Source organism: Lepidochelys kempii, chromosome 21 (genome assembly GCF_965140265.1).
Source record: "Lepidochelys kempii isolate rLepKem1 chromosome 21, rLepKem1.hap2, whole genome shotgun sequence".
NCBI classification, from domain to species: Eukaryota; Metazoa; Chordata; order Testudines; family Cheloniidae; genus Lepidochelys; species Lepidochelys kempii.
Genome location: NC_133276.1, coordinates 19,749,710 through 19,767,182, shown reverse-complemented (window position 1 = coordinate 19,767,182; position 17,473 = coordinate 19,749,710).

Here is a 17,473-nt window from a genome sequence, read left to right as displayed (position 1 = left end):
AAGCTGAGCCCTGATTAGGGGGCGGGGCTTCACTGATTAGGGGACCTATGAAGGTAGCAGCGAGTCAGGCAGCGGCACAGACAGCTGCAGTGGCACAGGAGCTAGCAAACAGAGCTGTAAACAGGGGAGTTCTGTTGGAGGAGAAGGTATTTGTGTATGTTTGGTTTTGTATTGGTGGTATCTGTATGTGTAGGGGCTTTGTGCTGGGAGAGAACCTTAGCCCTGATTAGGGGGCGGGGCTTCACTGACTAGGGGCCCTATAAAGGGAGCAGCCAGTCAGGCAGCGGCACAGGAGCTAGCAAACAGAGCTGTAAACAGGGGAGTTCGAGTGGGAGTTCTGTTGGAGGAGAAGGTGTCTGTGTTTGGTCGGTTTTGTATTGGTAGTATCTGTATGTGTAGAGGCTTGGAGGGGCTTCGTGCTGGGAGAGAAGCGGAGCCCTGATTAGGGGGCGGGGCTTCACTGACTAGGGGTCCTATAAAGGTAGCAGCCAGTCATTCAGCGGCACAGACATCTGCAGCGGCACAGGAGCTAGCAAACAGAGCTGTAAACAGGGGATTTTGAGTGGGAATTCTGTTGGAGGAGAAGATATTTGTGTGGGTTTGGTTTTGTATTGGTGGTATCTGTATGTGTAGGGGCTTTGTGCTGGGAGAGAAGCTGAGTTCTGATTAGGGGGCGGGGTTCACTGACTAGGGGTCCTATAAATGTAGCAGCCAGGCAGTGGCACAGACAGCTGCAGCAGCACAGGAGCTAGCAAACAGAGCTGTAAACAGGGGAGTTTGAGTGGGAGTTCTTTTGGAGGAGAAGGTATTTGTGTGTGTTTGGTTTTGTATTGGTAGTTTCTGTATGTGTAGAGGCTTGGAGAGGCTTTGTGCTGGGAGAGAAGCTGAGCCCTGATTAGGGGGCGGGGCTTCACTGACTAGGGGTCCTATAAAGGTAGCAGCCAGTCAGGCAGCGGCACAGACAGCTGCAGCGGCACAGGAGCTAGAAAACAGAGGTGTAAACAGGGGAGTTTGAGTGGGAGTTCTGTTGGAGAAGAAAGTGTTTGTGTGTGTTTGGTTTTGTATTGGTAGTATCTGTATGTGTAGCGTTTTTGTGCTGGGAGAGAAGCTGAGCCCTGATTAGGGGGCGGGACTTCACTGACTAGGGGTCCTCTAAAGGTATCAGCCAGTCAGGCAGCGGCACAGACAGCTGCAGCGGCACAGGAGCTAGCAAACAGAGCTGTAAACAGGGGAGTTTGAGTCGGAGTTCTGATGGAGGAGAAGGTATTTGTGTGTGTTTGGTTTTGTATTGGTAGTATCTGTATGTGTAGATGCTTGTAGGGGCTTTGTGCTGGGAGAGAAGCTGAGCCCTGATTAGGGGGCGGGGCTTGCCTGACTAGGGGTCCTATAAAGGTAGCAGCCAGTCAGGCAGCGGCACAGGAGCTAACGAACAGAGCTGTAAACAGGGGAGTTTGAGTGGGAGTTCTGTTGGAGGAGAAGGTATTCGTGTGTGTTTGGTTTTGTATTGGTAGTATCCGTATGTGTAGGGGCTTTGTGCTGGGAGAGAAGCTGAGTCCTGATTAGGGGGCGGGGCTTCACTGACTAGGGGTCCTATAAAGGTAGCAGCAAAGACAGGTGCAGCGGCACAGGAGCTAGCAAACAGAGCTGTAAACAGGGGAGTTTGAGTGTGAGTTCTGTTGGAGGAGAAGGTATTTGTGTGTGTTTGGTTTTGATTTGGTGGTATCTGTATGTGCAGGGGCTTTGTGCTGGGAGAGAACCTGAGCCCTGATTAGGGGGCGGGGCTACACTGACTTGGGGTTCTATGAAGGCAGCAGCTCATCAGGCAGCGGCACAGACAGCTGCAGCGATACAGGAGCTAGCAAACAGATCTGTAAACAGGGGAGTTTGAGTGGGAGTTCTGTTGGAGGAGAAGGTATTTGTGTGTGTGTTTGGTTTTGTATTGGTAGTATATGTATGTGTAGAGGCTTGGAGGGGCTTTGTGCTGGGAGAGAAGCTGAGCCCTGATTAGGGGGCGGGGGTTCCCTGACTAGGGGTCCTATAAAGGGAGCAGCCAGTCAGGCAGCGGCACAAGAGCTAGCAAACAGAGGTGTAAACAGGGGAGTTTGAGTGGGAGTTCTGTTGGAGGAGAAGGTATTTGTGTGTGTTTGGTTATTTATTGGTAGTATCTGTATGTGTAGAGGCTTGGAGGGGCTTTGTGCTGGGAGAGAAGCTGAGCCCTGATTAGGGGGCGGGGCTTCCCTGACTAGGGGTCCTATAAAGGGAGCAGCCAGTCAGGCAGCGGCACAGGAGCTAGCAAACAGAGGTGTAAACAGGGGAGTTTGAGTGTGAGTTCTGTTGGAGGAGAAGGTATTCGTGTGTGTTTGGTTTTGTATTGGTAGTATCCGTATGTGTAGGGGCTTTGTGCTGGGAGAGAAGCTGAGTCCTGATTAGGGGGCGGGTCTTCACTGACTAGGGGTCCTATAAAGGTAGCAGCACAGACAGGTGCAGCGGCACAGGACCTAGCAACCAGAGCTGTAAACAGGGGAGTTTGAGTGGGAATTCTGTTGGAGGAGAAGGTATTCGTGTGTGTGTTTGGTTTTGTATTGGTGGTATCTGTATGTGCAGGGGCTTTGTGCTGGGAGAGAAGCTGAGCCCTGATTAGGGGGCGGGGCTACATTGACTTGGGGTTCTATAAAGGCAGCAGCTACTCAGGCAGCGGCACAGACAGCTGCAGCGATACAGGAGCTAGCAAACAGAGCTGTAAACAGGGGAGTTTGAGTGGGAGTTCTGTAGGAGGAGAAGGTATTTGTGTGTGTTTGGTTTTGTATTGGTAGTATATGTATGTGTAGAGGCTTGGAGGGGCTTTGTGCTGGGAGAGAAGCTGAGCCCTGATTAGGGGGCGGGGCTTCCCTGACTAGGCGTCCTATAAAGGTAGCAGCCCGTCAGGCAGCGGTACAGGAGCTAGCAAACAGACCTGTAAACAGGGGAGTTTGAGTGGGAGTTCTGTTGGAGGAGAAGGTATTTGTGTGTGAGTTTGGTTTTGTATTGGTATTATCTGTATGTGCAGAGGCTTGGAGGGGCTTTGTGCTGGGAGAGAAGCTGAGCCCTTATTAGGGGGCGGGGCTTCACTGACTAGGGGTCCTATAAAGGTAGCAGCACAGACAGGTGCAGCGATACAGGAGCTAGCAAACAGATCTGTAAACAGGGGAGTTTGAGTGGGAGTTCTGTTGGAGGAGAAGGTATTTGTGTGTGAGTTTGGTTTTATATTGGTAGTATATGTATGTGTAGAGGCTTGGAGGGGCTTTGTGCTGGGAGAGAAGCTGAGCCCTGATTCGGGGGCGGGGCTTCCCTGACTAGGGGTCCTATAAAGGTAGCAGCCAGTCAGGCAGCGGCACAGGAGCTAGCAAACAGAGCTGTAAACAGGGGAGTTTGAGTGGGAGTTCTGTTGGAGGAGAAGGTATTTGTGTGTGTTTGCTTTTGTATTGGTAGTATCTGTATGTGCAGAGGCTTGGAGGGGCTTTGTGCTGGGAGAGAAGCTGAGCCCTGATTAGGGGGCGGGGCTTCACTGACTAGGGGTCCTATAAAGGTAGCAGCCAGTCAGGCAGCGGCACAGACAGCTGCAGCGGCACAGGAGCTAGAAAACAGAGGTGTAAACAGGGGAGTTTGAGTGGGAGTTCTGTTGGAGGAGAAGGTGTTTGTGTGTGTTTGGTTTTGTATTGGTAGTATCTGTATGTGTAGCGTTTTTGTGCTGGGAGAGAAGCTGAGCCCTGATTAGGGGGCGGGACTTCACTGACAAGGGGTCCTCTAAAGGTATCAGCCAGTCAGGCAGCGGCACAGACAGCTGCAGCGGCACAGGAGCTAGCAAACAGAGCTGTAAACAGGGGAGTTTGAGTCGGAGTTCTGATGGAGGAGAAGGTATTTGTGTGTGTTTGGTTTTGTATTGGTAATATCTGTATGTGTAGATGCTTGTAGGGGCTTTGTGCTGGGAGAGAAGCTGAGCCCTGATTAGGGGGCTGGGCTTGCCTGACTAGGGGTCCTATAAAGGTAGCAGCCAGTCAGGCAGCGGCACAGGAGCTAACGAACAGAGCTGTAAACAGGGGAGTTTGAGTGGGAGTTCTGTTGGAGGAGAAGGTATTCGTGTGTGTTTGGTTTTGTATTGGTAGTATCCGTATGTGTAGGGGCTTTGTGCTGGGAGAGAAGCTGAGTCCTGATTAGGGGGCGGGGCTTCACTGACTAGGGGTCCTATAAAGGTAGCAGCACAGACAGGTGCAGCGGCACAGGAGCTAGCAAACAGAGCTGTAAACAGGGGAGTTTGAGTGTGAGTTCTGTTGGAGGAGAAGGTATTTGTGTGTGTTTGGTTTTGATTTGGTGGTATCTGTATGTGCAGGGGCTTTGTGCTGGGAGAGAACCTGAGCCCTGATTAGGGGGCGGGGCTACACTGACTTGGGGTTCTATGAAGGCAGCAGCTCCTCAGGCAGCGGCACAGACAGCTGCAGCGATACAGGAGCTAGCAAACAGAGCTGTAAACAGGGGAGTTTGAGTGTGAGTTCTGTTGGAGGAGAAGGTATTCGTGTGTGTTTGGTTCTGTATTGGTAGTATCCGTATGTGTAGGGGCTTTGTGCTGGGAGAGAAGCTGAGTCCTGATTAGGGGGCGGGGCTTCACTGACTAGGGGTCCTATAAAGGTAGCAGCACAGACAGGTGCAGCGGCACAGGACCTAGCAAATAGAGCTGTAAACATGGGAGTTCTCTTGGAGGAGAAGGTATTTGTGTATGTTTGGTTTTGTATTGGTAGTATCTGTATTTGCAGGGGCTTTGTGCTGGGAGAGAAGCTGAGCCCTGATTAGGGGGCGGGGCTTCACTGACTAGGGGACCTATGAAGGTAGCAGCGAGTCAGGCAGCGGCACAGACAGCTGCAGTGGCACAGGAGCTAGCAAACAGAGCTGTAAACAGGGGAGTTTCAGTGGGAGTTCTATTGGAGGAGAAGGTAGTTGTGTGGGTTTGGTTTTGTATTGGTGGTATCTGTATATGTAGGGGCTTTGTGCTGGGAGAGAAGCTGAGCCCTGATTAGGGGGCGGGGCTTCACTGACTAGGGGTCCTATAAAGGGAGCAGCCAGTCAGGCAGCGGCACAGACAGCTGCAGCGGCACAGGAGCTATCAAACAGAGCTGTAAACAGGGGAGTTTGAGTGGGAGTTCTGTTGGAGGAGAAGGTATTTGTGTGTGTGTTTCGTTTTGTATTGGTAGTATATGTATGTGTAGAGGCTTGGAGGGGCTTTGTGCTGGGAGAGAAGCTGAGCCCTGATTTGGGGGCGGGGCTTCACTGACTAGGGGTCCTATAAAGGGAGCAGCCAGTGAGGCAGCGGCACAGGAGCTAGCAAACAGAGCTGTAAACAGGGGAGTTTGAGTGTGAGTTCTGTTGGAGGAAAAGGTATTTGTGTGTGTTTGGTTTTGTATTGGTGGTATCTGTATGTGTAGAGACTTTGAGGGGCTTTGTGCTGGGAGAGAAGCTGAGCCCTGATTAGAAGGCGGGGCTTCACTGACTAGGGGTCCTATAAAGGGAGCAGCACAGACAGCTGCAGTGGCACAGGAGCTAGCAAACAGAGCTGTAAACAGGGGAGTTTGAGTGGGAGTTCTGTTGGAGGAGAAGGTATTTGTGTGTGTGTTTGTTTTTGTATTGGTAGTTCCTGTATGTGTAGAGGCTTGGAGAGGCTTTGTGCTGGGAGAGAAGCTGAGTTCTGATTACGGGGCGGGGCTTCACTGACTAGGGGTCCTATAAAGGGAGCAGCCAGTCAGGCAGCGGCACAGGAGCTAGTAAACAGAGCTGTAAACAGGGGAGTTTGAGTGGGAGTTCTGTTGGAGGAGAAGGTATTTGTGTGGGTTTGGTTTTGTATTGATGGTATCTGTATGTGTAGAGGCTTGGAGGGGCTTTGTGCTGGGAGAGAAGCTGAGCCCTGATTAGAAGGCGGGGCTTCACTGACTAGGGGTCCTATAAAGGGAGCAGCACAGACAGCTGCAGCGGCACAGGAGCTAGCAAACAGAGCTGTAAACAGGGGAGTTTGAGTGGGAGTTCTGTCGGAGGAGAAGGTGTCTGTTTGTTCGGTTTTGTATTGGTAGTATCTGTATGTGTAGAGGCTTGGAGGGGCTTTGTGCTGGGAGAGAAGCTGAGCCCTGATTAGGGGGTGGGGCTTCACTTACTAGGGGTCCTATAAAGGGAGCAGCCAGTCAGGCAGCGGCACAGACAGCTGCAGCGGCACAGGAGCTAGCAAAAGGAGCTGTAAACAGGGGAGTTTGAGTGGGAGTTCTTTTGGAGGAGAAGGTATTTGTGTGTGTTTGGTTTTGTATTGTTAGTATCTGTATGTGTAGGGGCTTTGTGCTGGGAGAGAAGCTGAGCCGTGATTAGGGGGCGGGGCTTCACTGACTAGGGGTCCTATAAAGGTATCAGCCAGTCAGGCAGCGGCACAGACAGCTGCAGCGGCACAGGAGCTAGCAAACAGAGCTGTAAACAGGGGGGTTTGAGTGGGAGTTCTGTTGGAGGAGAAGGTATTTGTGTGTGTTTGGTTTTGTATTGGTAGTATCTCTATGTGTAGCGGTTTTGTGCTGGGAGAGAAGCTGAGCCCTGATTAGGGGGCGGGGTTTCACTGACTGGGGACCTATAAAGGGAGCAGCCAGTCAGGCAGCAGCACAGACAGCTACAGCGGCACAGGAGCAAGCAAACAGAGCTGTAAACAGGGGAGTTTGAGTGGGAGTTTTGTTGGGGGAGAAGGTATTTGTGTTTGCTTGGTTTTGTATTGGTAGTATCTGTATGTGTAGGGGCTTTGTGCTGGGAGAGAAGCTGAGCCCTGATTAGGGGGCGGGGCTTCGCTGACTAGGGGTCCTATGAATGTAGCAGCCAGACAGGCAGCGGCACAGACAGCTGCAGCGGAACAGGAGCTAGCAAACAGAGCTGTAAACAGGGGAGTTTGAGTGGGAATTCTGTTGGAGGAGAAGTTATTTGTGTGTGTTTGGTTTTGTATTGGTAGTACCTGTATGTGTAGAGGCTTGTAGGGGCTTTGTGGTGGGAGAGAAGCTGAGTCCTGATTAGGGGCGGGGCTTCACTGACTAGGGGTCCTATAAAGGGAGCAGCACAGACAGGTGCAGCGGCACAGGACCTAGCAAACAGAACTGTAAACAGGGGAGTTGGAGTGGGAATTCTGTTGGAGGAGAAGGTATTTGTGTGTGTTTGGTTTTGTATTGGTGGTATCTGTATGTGCAGGGGCTTTGTGCTGGGAGAGAAGCTGAGCCCTGATTAGGGGGCGGGGCTACATTGACTTGGGGTTCTATAAAGGCAGCAGCTAATCAGGCAGCGGCACAGACAGCTGCAGCGATACAGGAGCTAGCAAACAGAGCTGTAAACAGGGGAGTTTGAGTGGGAGTTCTGTTGGAGGAGAAGGTATTTGTGTGTGTGTTTGGTTTTGTATTGGTAGTATATGTATGTGTAGAGGCTTGGAGGGGCTTTGTGCTGGGAGAGAAGTTGAGCCCTGATTAGGGGGCGGGGCTTCCCTGACTAGGCGTCCTATAAAGGTAGCAGCCAGTCAGGAAGCGGTACAGGAGCTAGCAAACAGAGCTGTAAACAGGGGAGTTTGTGTGGGAGTTCTGTTGGAGGAGAAGGTATTTGTGTGTGAGTTTGGTTTTGTATTGGTAGTATCTGTATGTGCAGAGGCTTGGAGGGGCTTTGTGCTGGGAGAGAAGCTGAGCCCTGATTAGGGGGCGGGGCTTCACTGACTAGGGGTCCTATAAAGGTAGCAGCACAGACAGGTGCAGCGATACAGGAGCTAGCAAACAGATCTGTAAACAGGGGAGTTTGAGTGGGAGTTCTGTTGGAGGAGAAGGTATTTGTGTGTGAGTTTGGTTTTGTATTGGTAGTATATGTATGTGTAGAGGCTTGGAGGGGCTTTGTGCTGGGAGAGAAGTTGAGCCCTGATTAGGGGGCGGGGCTTCCCTGACTAGGCGTCCTATAAAGGTAGCAGCCAGTCAGGCAGCGGCACAGGAGCTAGCAAACAGAGCTGTAAACAGGGGAGTTTGAGTGGGAGTTCTGTTGGAGGAGAAGGTGTTTGTGTGTGTTTGGTTTTGTATTGGTAGTATCTGTATGTGTAGCGTTTTTGTGCTGGGAGAGAAGCTGAGCCCTGATTAGGGGGCGGGACTTCACTGACTAGGGGTCCTCTAAAGGTATCAGCCAGTCAGGCAGCGGCACAGACAGCTGCAGCGGCACAGGAGCTAGCAAACAGAGCTGTAAACAGGGGAGTTTGAGTGTGAGTTCTGTTGGAGGAGAAGGTATTTGTGTGTGTTTGGTTTTGATTTGGTGGTATCTGTATGTGCAGGGGCTTTGTGCTGGGAGAGAACCTGAGCCCTGATTAGGGGGCGGGGCTACACTGACTTGGGGTTCTATGAAGGCAGCAGCTCATCAGGCAGCGGCACAGACAGCTGCAGCGATACAGGAGCTAGCAAACAGATCTGTAAACAGGGGAGTTTGAGTGGGAGTTCTGTTGGAGGAGAAGGTATTTGTGTGTGTTTGGTTTTTTATTGGTAGTATCTGTATGTGCAGAGGCTTGGAGGGGCTTTGTGCTGGGAGAGAAGCTGAGCCCTGATTAGAAGGCGGGGCTTCACTGACTAGGGGTCCTATAAAGGGAGCAGCCAGTCAGGCAGCGGCACAGGAGCTAGCAAACAGAGGTGTAAACAGGGGAGTTTGAGTGTGAGTTCTGTTGGAGGAGAAGGTATTCGTGTGTGTTTGGTTTTGTATTGGTAGTATCCGTATGTGTAGGGGCTTTGTGCTGGGAGAGAAGCTGAGTGATGATTAGGGGGCGGGGCTTCACTGACTAGGGGTCCTATAAAGGGAGCAGCCAGTCAGGCAGCAGCACAGGAGCTAGCAAACAGAGCTGTAAACAGGGGAGTTCGAGTGGGAGTTCTGTTGGAGGAGAAGGTATTTGTGTATGTTTGGTTTTGTATTGGTAGTATCTGTATTTGCAGGGGCTTTGTGCTGGGAGAGAAGCTGAGCCCTGATTAGGGGGCGGGGCTTCACTGACTAGGGGACCTATGAAGGTAGCAGCGAGTCAGGCAGCGGCACAGACAGCTGCAGTGGCACAGGACCTAGCAAACAGAGCTGTAAACAGGGGAGTTTCAGTGGGAGTTCTATTGCAGGAGAAGGTATTTGTGTGGGTTTGGTTTTGTATTGGTGGTATCTGTATATGTAGGGGCTTTGTGCTGGGAGAGAAGCTGAGCCCTGATTAGGGGGCGGGGCTTCACTGACTAGGGGTCCTATAAAGGGAGCAGCCAGTCAGGCAGCGGCACAGGAGCTATCAAACAGAGGTGTAAACAGGGGAGTTTGAGTGGGAGTTCTGTCGGAGGAGAAGGTGTCTGTGTTTCTTCGGTTTTGTATTGGTAGTATCTGTATGTGTAGAGGCTTGGAGGGGCTTGGTGCTGGGACAGAAGCTGAGCCCTGATTAGGGGGCGGGGCTTCACTGACTAGGGGTCCTATAAAGGGAGCAGCCAGTCAGGCAGCGGCACAGGAGCTATCAAACAGAGGTGTAAACAGGGGAGTTTGAGTGGTAGTTCTGTCGGAGGAGAAGGTGTCTGTGTTTCTTCGGTTTTGTATTGGTAGTATCTGTATGTGTAGAGGCTTGGAGGGGCTTGGTGCTGGGAGAGAAGCTGAGCCCTGATTAGGGGGCGGGGTTTCACTGACTGGGGACCTATAAAGGGAGCAGCCAGTCAGGCAGCGGCACAGACAGCTACAGCGGCACAGGAGCAAGCAAACAGAGCTGTAAACAGGGGAATTTGAGTGGGAGTTCTGTTGGGGGAGAAGGTATTTGTGTTTGCTTGGTTTTGTATTGGTAGTATCTGTATGTGTAGAGGCTTGGAGGGTCTTTGTGATCGGAGAGAAGCTGAGCCATGATTAGGGGGCGGAGCTTCACTGACTAGGGGTCCTATGAAGGTAGCAGCCACTCAGGCAGCGGCACAGACAGCTGCAGCGGCACAGGAGCGAGCAAACAGAGCTGTAAACAGGGGAGTTTGAGTGGGTGTTCTGTTGGAGGAGAAGGTATTTGTGTGTGTTTGGTTTTGTATTGGTAGTGTCCGTATGTGTAGGGGCTTTGTGCTGGGAGAGAAGCTGAGCCCTGATTAGGGGGCGGGGCTTCGCTGACTAGGGGTCCTATGAAGGTAGCAGCCAGTCAAGCAGCGGCACAGACAGCTGCAGCGGCACAGGAGCTAGCAAACAGAGCTGTAAACAGGGGAGTTTGAGTGGGAATTCTGTTGGAGGAGAAGTTATTTGTGTGTGTTTGGTTTTGCATTGTTAGTATCTGTATGTGTAGGGGCTTTGTGTTGGGAGAGAAGCTGAGCCCTGATTAGGGGGCGGTGCTTCCCTGACTCGGGGTCCTATAAACGTAGCAGCCAGTCAATCAGCGGTACAGGAGCTAGCAAACAGAGCTGTAAACAGGGGAGTTTGAGTGGGAGTTCTGTTGGAGGAGAAGGTATATGTGTGTGTTTGGTTTTTTATCGGTAGTATCTGTATGTGTAAGGGCTTTGTGCTGGGAGAGAAGCTGAGCCCTGATTAGGGGGCGGGGCTTCCCTGACTAGGAGTCCTATAAAGGTAGCAGCCAGTCAGGCAGCGGCACAGGAGCTAGCAAACAGAGCTGTAAACAGGGGAGTTTGAGTGGGAGTTCTGTTGGAGGAGAAGGTATTTGTGTGTGTTTGGATTTGTATTGGTAGTATTTGTATGTGTAGAGGCTTTGTGCTGGGAGAGAAGATGAGCCCTGATTAGGGGGCGGGCCTTCCCTGACTAGGGGTCCTATAAAGGTAGCAGCCAGTCAGGCAGCGGCACAGACAGCTGCAGCGCACAGGAGCTAGCAAACAGAGCTGTAAACAGGGGAGTTTGAGTGGGAGTTCTGTTGGAGGAGAAGGTATTTCTGTGTGTTTGGTTTTGCATTGTTAGTATCTGTATGTGTAGGGGCTTTGTGTTGGGAGAGAAGCTGAGCCCTGATTAGGGGGCGGTGCTTCCCTGACTCGGGGTCCTATAAACGTAGCAGCCAGTCAGGCAGCGGTACAGGAGCTAGCAAACAGAGCTGTAAACAGGGGAGTTTGAGTGGGAGTTCTGTTGGAGGAGAAGGTATTTGTGTGTGTGTTTCGTTTTGTATTGGTAGTATCTGTATGTGTAGGGGCTTTGTGCTGGGAGAGAAGATGAGCCCTGATTAGGGGGCGGGGCTTCCCTGACTAGGGGTCCTATAAAGGTAGCAGCCAGTCAGGCAGCGGCACAGGAGCTAGCAAACAGAGATGTAAACAGCGGAGTTTGAGTGGGAGTTCTGCTGGAGGAGAAGGTATTTGTGTGTGTTTGGTTTTGTATTGGTAGTATCTGTGTGTGTAGGGGCTTTGTGCTGGGACAGAAGCTGAGCCCTGATTAGGGGGCGGGGCTTCCCTGACTAGGGGTCCTATAAAGGTAGCAGCCAGTCAGGCAGCGGCACAGGAGCTAGCAAACAGAGCTGTAAACAGGGGAGTTTGAGTGGGAGTTCTGTTGGAGGAGAAGGTATTTGTGTTTGTCTTTGGTTTTGTATTGGTAGTATCTGTGTGTGTAGGGGCTTTGTGCTGGGAGAGAAGCTGAGCCCTGATTAGGGGGCGGGGCTTCACTGACTAGGGGTCCTATAAAGGTAGCAGCCAATCAGGGAGTGGCACAAACAGCTGCAGCGGCACAGGAGCTAGCAAACAGAGCTGTAAACAGGGGAGTTTGACTGGGAGTTCTGTTGGAGTAGAAGGTATTTGTGTGTGTTTGGTTTTGTATTGGTAGTATCTGTGTGTGTAGGGGCTTTGTGCTGGGACAGAAGCTGAGCCCTGATTAGGGGGCGGGGCTTCCCTGACTAGGGGTCCTATAAAGGTAGCAGTCAATCAGGCAGCGGCACAGGAGCTAGCAAACAGAGCTGTAAACAGGGGTTTGAGTTGGAGTTCTGTTGGAGGAAAAGGTATTTCTGTGTGTGTTTGGTTTTGTATTGGTGGTATCTGTATGTGCAGGGGCTTTGTGCTGGGAGAGAAGCTGAGCCCTGATTAGTGGGCGGGGCTTTCCTGACTAGGGGTCCTATAAAGGTTGCAGCCAGTCAGACAGCGGCACAGGAGCTAGCAAACAGAGCTGTAAACAGGGGAGTTCGAGTGGGAGTTCTGTTGGTGGAGAAGGTATTTGTGTGTGTGTTTGGTTTTGTATTGGTAGTATCTGTATGTGTAGGGGCTTTGTGCTGGGAGAGAAGATGAGCCCTGATTAGGGGGCGGGGCTTCCCTGACTAGGGGTCCTATAAAGGTAGCAGCCAGTCAGGCAGCGGCACAGGAGCTAACAAACAGAGCTGTAAACAGGGGAGTTTGAGTGGGAGTTCTGTTGGAGGAGAAGGTATATGTTTGTGTTTGGATTTGTATTGGTAGTATTTGTATGTGTAGAGGCTTCGTGCTGGGAGAGAAGCTGAGCCCTGATTAGGGGGCGGGGCTTCCCTGACTAGGGGTCCTATAAAGGTAGCAGTCAATCAGGCAGCGGCACAGACAGCTGCAGCGCACAGGAGCTAGCAAACAGAGCTGTAAACAGGGGAGTTTGAGTGGGAGTTCTGTTGGAGGAGAAGGTATTTGTGTGTGTTTGGTTTTGCATTGTTAGTATCTGTATGTGTAGAGGCTTTGTGTTGGGAGAGAAGCTGAGCCCTGATTAGGGGGCGGGGCTTCCCTGACTAGGGGTCCTATAAAGGTAGCAGCCAGTCAGGCAGCGGCAAAGACAGCTGCAGCGGCACAGGAGCTAGCAAACAGAGCTGAAAACAGGGGTTTGAGTTGGAGTTCTGTTGGAGGAAAAGGTATTTGTGTGTGTGTTTGGTTTTGTATTGGTGGTATCTGTATGTGCAGGGGCTTTGTGCTGGGAGAGAAGCTGAGCCCTGATTAGTGGGCGGGGCTTTCCTGACTAGGGGTCCTATAAAGGTTGCAGCCAGTCAGACAGCGGCACAGGAGCTAGCAAACAGAGCTGTAAACAGGGGAGTTTGAGTGGGAGTTCTGTTGGTGGAGAAGGTATTTGTGTGTGTGTTTCGTTTTGTATTGGTAGTATCTGTGTGTGTAGGGGCTTTGTGCTGGGAGAGAAGCTGAGCCCTGATTAGGGGGCGGGGCTTCACTGTCTTGGGGTCCTAGAAAGGTATCAGCCAGTCAGGCAGCGGCACAGACAGCTGCAGCCGCACAGGAGCTAGCAAACAGAGCTGTAAACAGGGGAGTTTGACTGGGAGTTCTGTTGGAGGAGAAGGTATTTGTGTGTGTTTGGTTTTGTATTGGTAGTATCTGTGTGTGTAGGGGCTTTGTGCTGGGACAGAAGCTGAGCCCTGATTAGGGGGCGGGGCTTCCCTGACTAGGGGTCCTATAAAGGTAGCAGCCAGTCAGGCAGCGGCACAGGAGCTATCAAACAGAGCTGTAAACAGGGGAGTTTGAGTGGGAGTTCTGTTGGAGGAGAAGGTATTTGTGTGTGTTTGATTTGGTATTGGTAGTATCTGTATGTGTAGGGGCTCTGTGCTGGGAGAGAAGCTGAGCCGGGATTAGGGGGCGGGGCTTCACTGACTAGGGGTCCTATAAAGGTATCAGCCAGTCAGGCACCGGCAAAGACAGCTGCAGCGGCACAGGAGCTAGCAAACAGAGCTGTAAACAGGGAAGTTTGAGTGGGAGTTCTGTTGGAGGAGAAGGTATTTGTGTTTGTCTTTGGTTTTGTATTGGTAGTATCTGTGTGTGTAGGGGCTTTGTGCTGGGAGAGAAGCGGAGCCCTGATTAGGGGGCGGGGCTTCACTGACTAGGGGTCCTATAAAGGTAGCAGCCAATCAGGGAGCGGCACAAACAGCTGCAGCGGCACAGGAGCTAGCAAACAGAGCTGTAAACAGGGGAGTTTGACTGGGAGTTCTGTTGGAGTAGAAGGTATTTGTGTGTGTTTGGTTTTGTATTGGTAGTATCTGTATGTGTAGGGGCTTTGTGCTGGGAGAGAAGATGAGCCCTGATTAGGGGGCGGGGCTTCCCTGACGAGGAGTCCTATAAAGGTAGCAGCCAGTCAGGCAGCGGCACAGGAGCTAACAAACAGAGCTGTAAACAGGGGAGTTTGAGTGGGAGTTCTGTTGGAGTAGGAGGTATTTGTGTGTGTTTGGTTTTGTATTGGTAGTATCTGTATGTGTAGGGGCTTTGAGCTGGGAGAGAAGCTGAGCCGTGATTAGGGGGCGGGGCTTCACTGACTAGGGGTCCTAGAAAGGTATCAGCCAGTCAGGCAGCGGCACAGACAGCTGCAGCGGCACAGGAGCTAGCAAACAGAGCTGTAAACAGGGGAGTTTGAGTGGGAGTTCTGTTGGAGGAGAAGGTACTTGTGTGTGTTTGGTTTTGTATTGGTGGTATCTGTATGTGTAGAGGCTTGGAGGGGCTTTGTGCTGGGAGAGAAGCTGAGCCCGGATTAGTGGGCGGGGCTTCCCTGACTAGGGGTCCTATAAAGGTTGCAGCCAGTCAGGCAGCGGCACAGGAGCTATCAAACAGAGCTGTAAACAGGGGAGTATGAGTGGGAGTTCTGTTGGAGGAGAAGGTACTTGTGTGTGTTTGGTTTTGTATTGGTGGTATCTGTATGTGCAGGGGCTTTGCGCTGGGAGAGAAGCTGAGCCCTGATTAGGGGGCGGGGCTTCACTTACTAGGGGTCCTATAAAGGTAGCAGCCAGTCAGGCAGCGGCACAGGAGCTAGCAAACAGAGCTGTAAACAGGGGAGTTTGAGTGGGAGTTCTGTTGGAGGAGAAGGTATTTGTGGGTGTTTGGTTTTGTATTCGTAGTATCTGTATGTGTAGGGGCTTTGTGCTGGGAGAGAAGCTGAGCCCTGATTAGGGGGCGGGGCTTCACTGACTAGGGGTCCTATAAAGGTATCAGCCAGTCAGGCAGCGGCACAGACAGCTGCAGCGGCACAGGAGCTAGCAAACAGAGCTGTAAACAGGGGAGTTTGAGTGGGAGTTCTGTTGGAGGAGAAGGTATTTGTGTGTCTTTGGTTTTGTATTGGTGGTATCTGTATATGTAGAGGCTTGGAGGGGCTTTGTGCTGGGAGAGAAGCTGAGCCCTGATTAGTGGGCGGGGCTTCCCTGATTAGGGGTCCTATAAAGGTTGCAGCCAGTCAGGCAGCGGCACAGGAGCTATCGAACAGAGCTGTAAACAGGGGATTTTGAGTGGGAGTTCTGTTGGAGTAGAAGGTATTAGTGTGTGTTTGGTTTTGTATTGGTAGTATCTGTGTGTGTAGGGGCTTTGTGCTGGGACAGAAGCTGAGCCCTGATTAGGGGCCGGTGCTTCATTGACTAGGGGTCCTATAAAGGTAGCAGCCAGTCAGGCAGCGGCACAGACAGCTGCAGCGGCACAGGAACTAACAAACAGAGCTGTAAACAGGGGAGTTTGAGTGGGAGTTCTGTTGGAGTAGAAGGTATTTGTGTGTGTTTGGATTTGTATTGGTAGTATCTGTGTGTGTAGGGGCTTTGTGCTGGAACAGAAGCTGAGCCCTGATTAGGGGCCGGGGCTTGACTGACTAGGGGTCCTATAAAGGTAGCAGCCAGTCAGGCAGCGGCACAGGAGCTAGCAAACAGAGCTGTAAACAGGGGAGTTTGAGTGGGAGTTCTGTTGGAGGAGAAGGTATTTGTGTGTGTTTGCATTTGTATTGGTAGTATTTGTATGTGTAGAGGCTTTGTGCTGGGAGAGAAGCTGAGCCCTGATTAGGGGGCAGGGCTTCCCTGACTAGGGGTCCTATAAAGGTAGCAGCCAGTCAGGCAGCGGCACAGGAGCTAGCAAACAGAGCTGTAAACAGGGGAGTTTGAGTGGGAGTTCTGTTGGAGGAGAAGGTACCTGTGTGTGTTTGGTTTTGTATTGGTGGTATCTGTATGTGCAGGAGCTTTGTGCTGGGAGAGAAGCTGAGCCCTGATTAGGGGGCGGGGCTTCACTGACTAGGGGTCCTATAAAGGTAGCAGCCAGTCAGGCAGCGGCACAGACAGCTGCAGCGGCACAGGAGCTAACAAACAGAGCTGTAAACAGGGGAGTTTGAGTGGGAGTTCTGTTGGAGGAGAAGGTATTTGTGTGTTTGGTTTTGTATTGTTAGTATCTGTATGTGTAGGGGCTTTGTGCTGGGAGAGAAGCTGAGCCCTGATTAGGGGGCGGGGCTTCCCTGACTAGGGGTCCTATAAAGGTAGCAGCCAGTCAGGCAGCGGCACAGGAGCTAGCAAACAGAGCTGTGAACAGGGGAGTTTGAGTGGGAGTTCTGTTGGAGGAGAAGGTATTTGTGTGTGTTGGGTTTTGTATTGGTAGTATCTGTATGTGTAGGGGCTTTGTGCTGGGACAGAAGCTGAGCCCTGATTAGGGGGCGGGGCTTGACTGACTAGGGGTCCTATAAAGGTATCAGCCAGTCAGGCAGCGGCACAGACAGCTGCAGCGGCACAGGAGCTAGCAAACAGAGCTGTAAACAGGGGAGTTTGAGTGGGAGTTCTGTTGGAGGAGAAGGTATTTGTGTGTGTTTGGTTTTGTATTGGTGGTATCTGTATGTGTAGGGGCTTTGTGCTGGGAGAGAAGCTGAGCCCTGATTAGGGGGCGGGGCTTGACTGACTCGGGGTCCTATAAACGTAGCAGCCAGTCAGGCAGCGGTACAGGAGCTAGCAAACAGAGCTGTAAACAGGGGAGTTTGAGTGGGAGTTCTGTTGGAGGAGAAGGTATATGTGTGTGTTTGGTTTTTTATCGGTAGTATCTGTATGTGTAGAGGCTTTGTGCTGGGAGAGAAGATGAGCCCTGATTAGGGGGCGGGGCTTCACTGACTGGGGTCCTATAAAGGTAGCAGCTAGTCAGGCAGCGGCACAGACAGCTGCAGCGCACAGGAGCTAGCAAACAGAGCTGTAAACAGGGGAGTTTGAGTGGGAGTTCTGTTGGAGGAGAAGGTATTTGTGTGTGTTTGGATTTGTATTGGTAGTATTTGTATGTGTAGAGGCTTTGTGCTGGGAGAGAAGCTGAGCCCTCATTAGGGGGCGGGGCTTCCCTGACTAGGGGTCCTATAAAGGTAGCAGTCAATCACGCAGCGGCACAGACAGCTGCAGCGCACAGGAGCTAGCAAACAGAGCTGTAAACAGGGGAGTTTGAGTGGGAGTTCTGTTGGAGGAGAAGGTACTTGGTTGTGTTTGGTTTTGTATTGGTGGTATCTGTATGTGCAGGAGCTTTGTGCTGGGAGAGAAGCTGAGCCCTGATTAGGGGCGGGGCTTCACTGACTAGGGGTCCTATAAAGGTAGCAGCCAGTCAGGCAGCGGCACAGACAGCTCCAGCGGCACAGGAGCTAACAAACAGAGCTGTAAACAGGGGAGTTTGAGTGGGAGTTCTGTTGGAGGAGAAGGTATTTGTGTGTTTGGTTTTGTATTGTTAGTATCTGTATGTGTAGGGGCTTTGTGCTGGGAGAGAAGCTGAGCCCTGATTAGGGGGCGGGGCTTCCCTGACTAGGGGTCCTA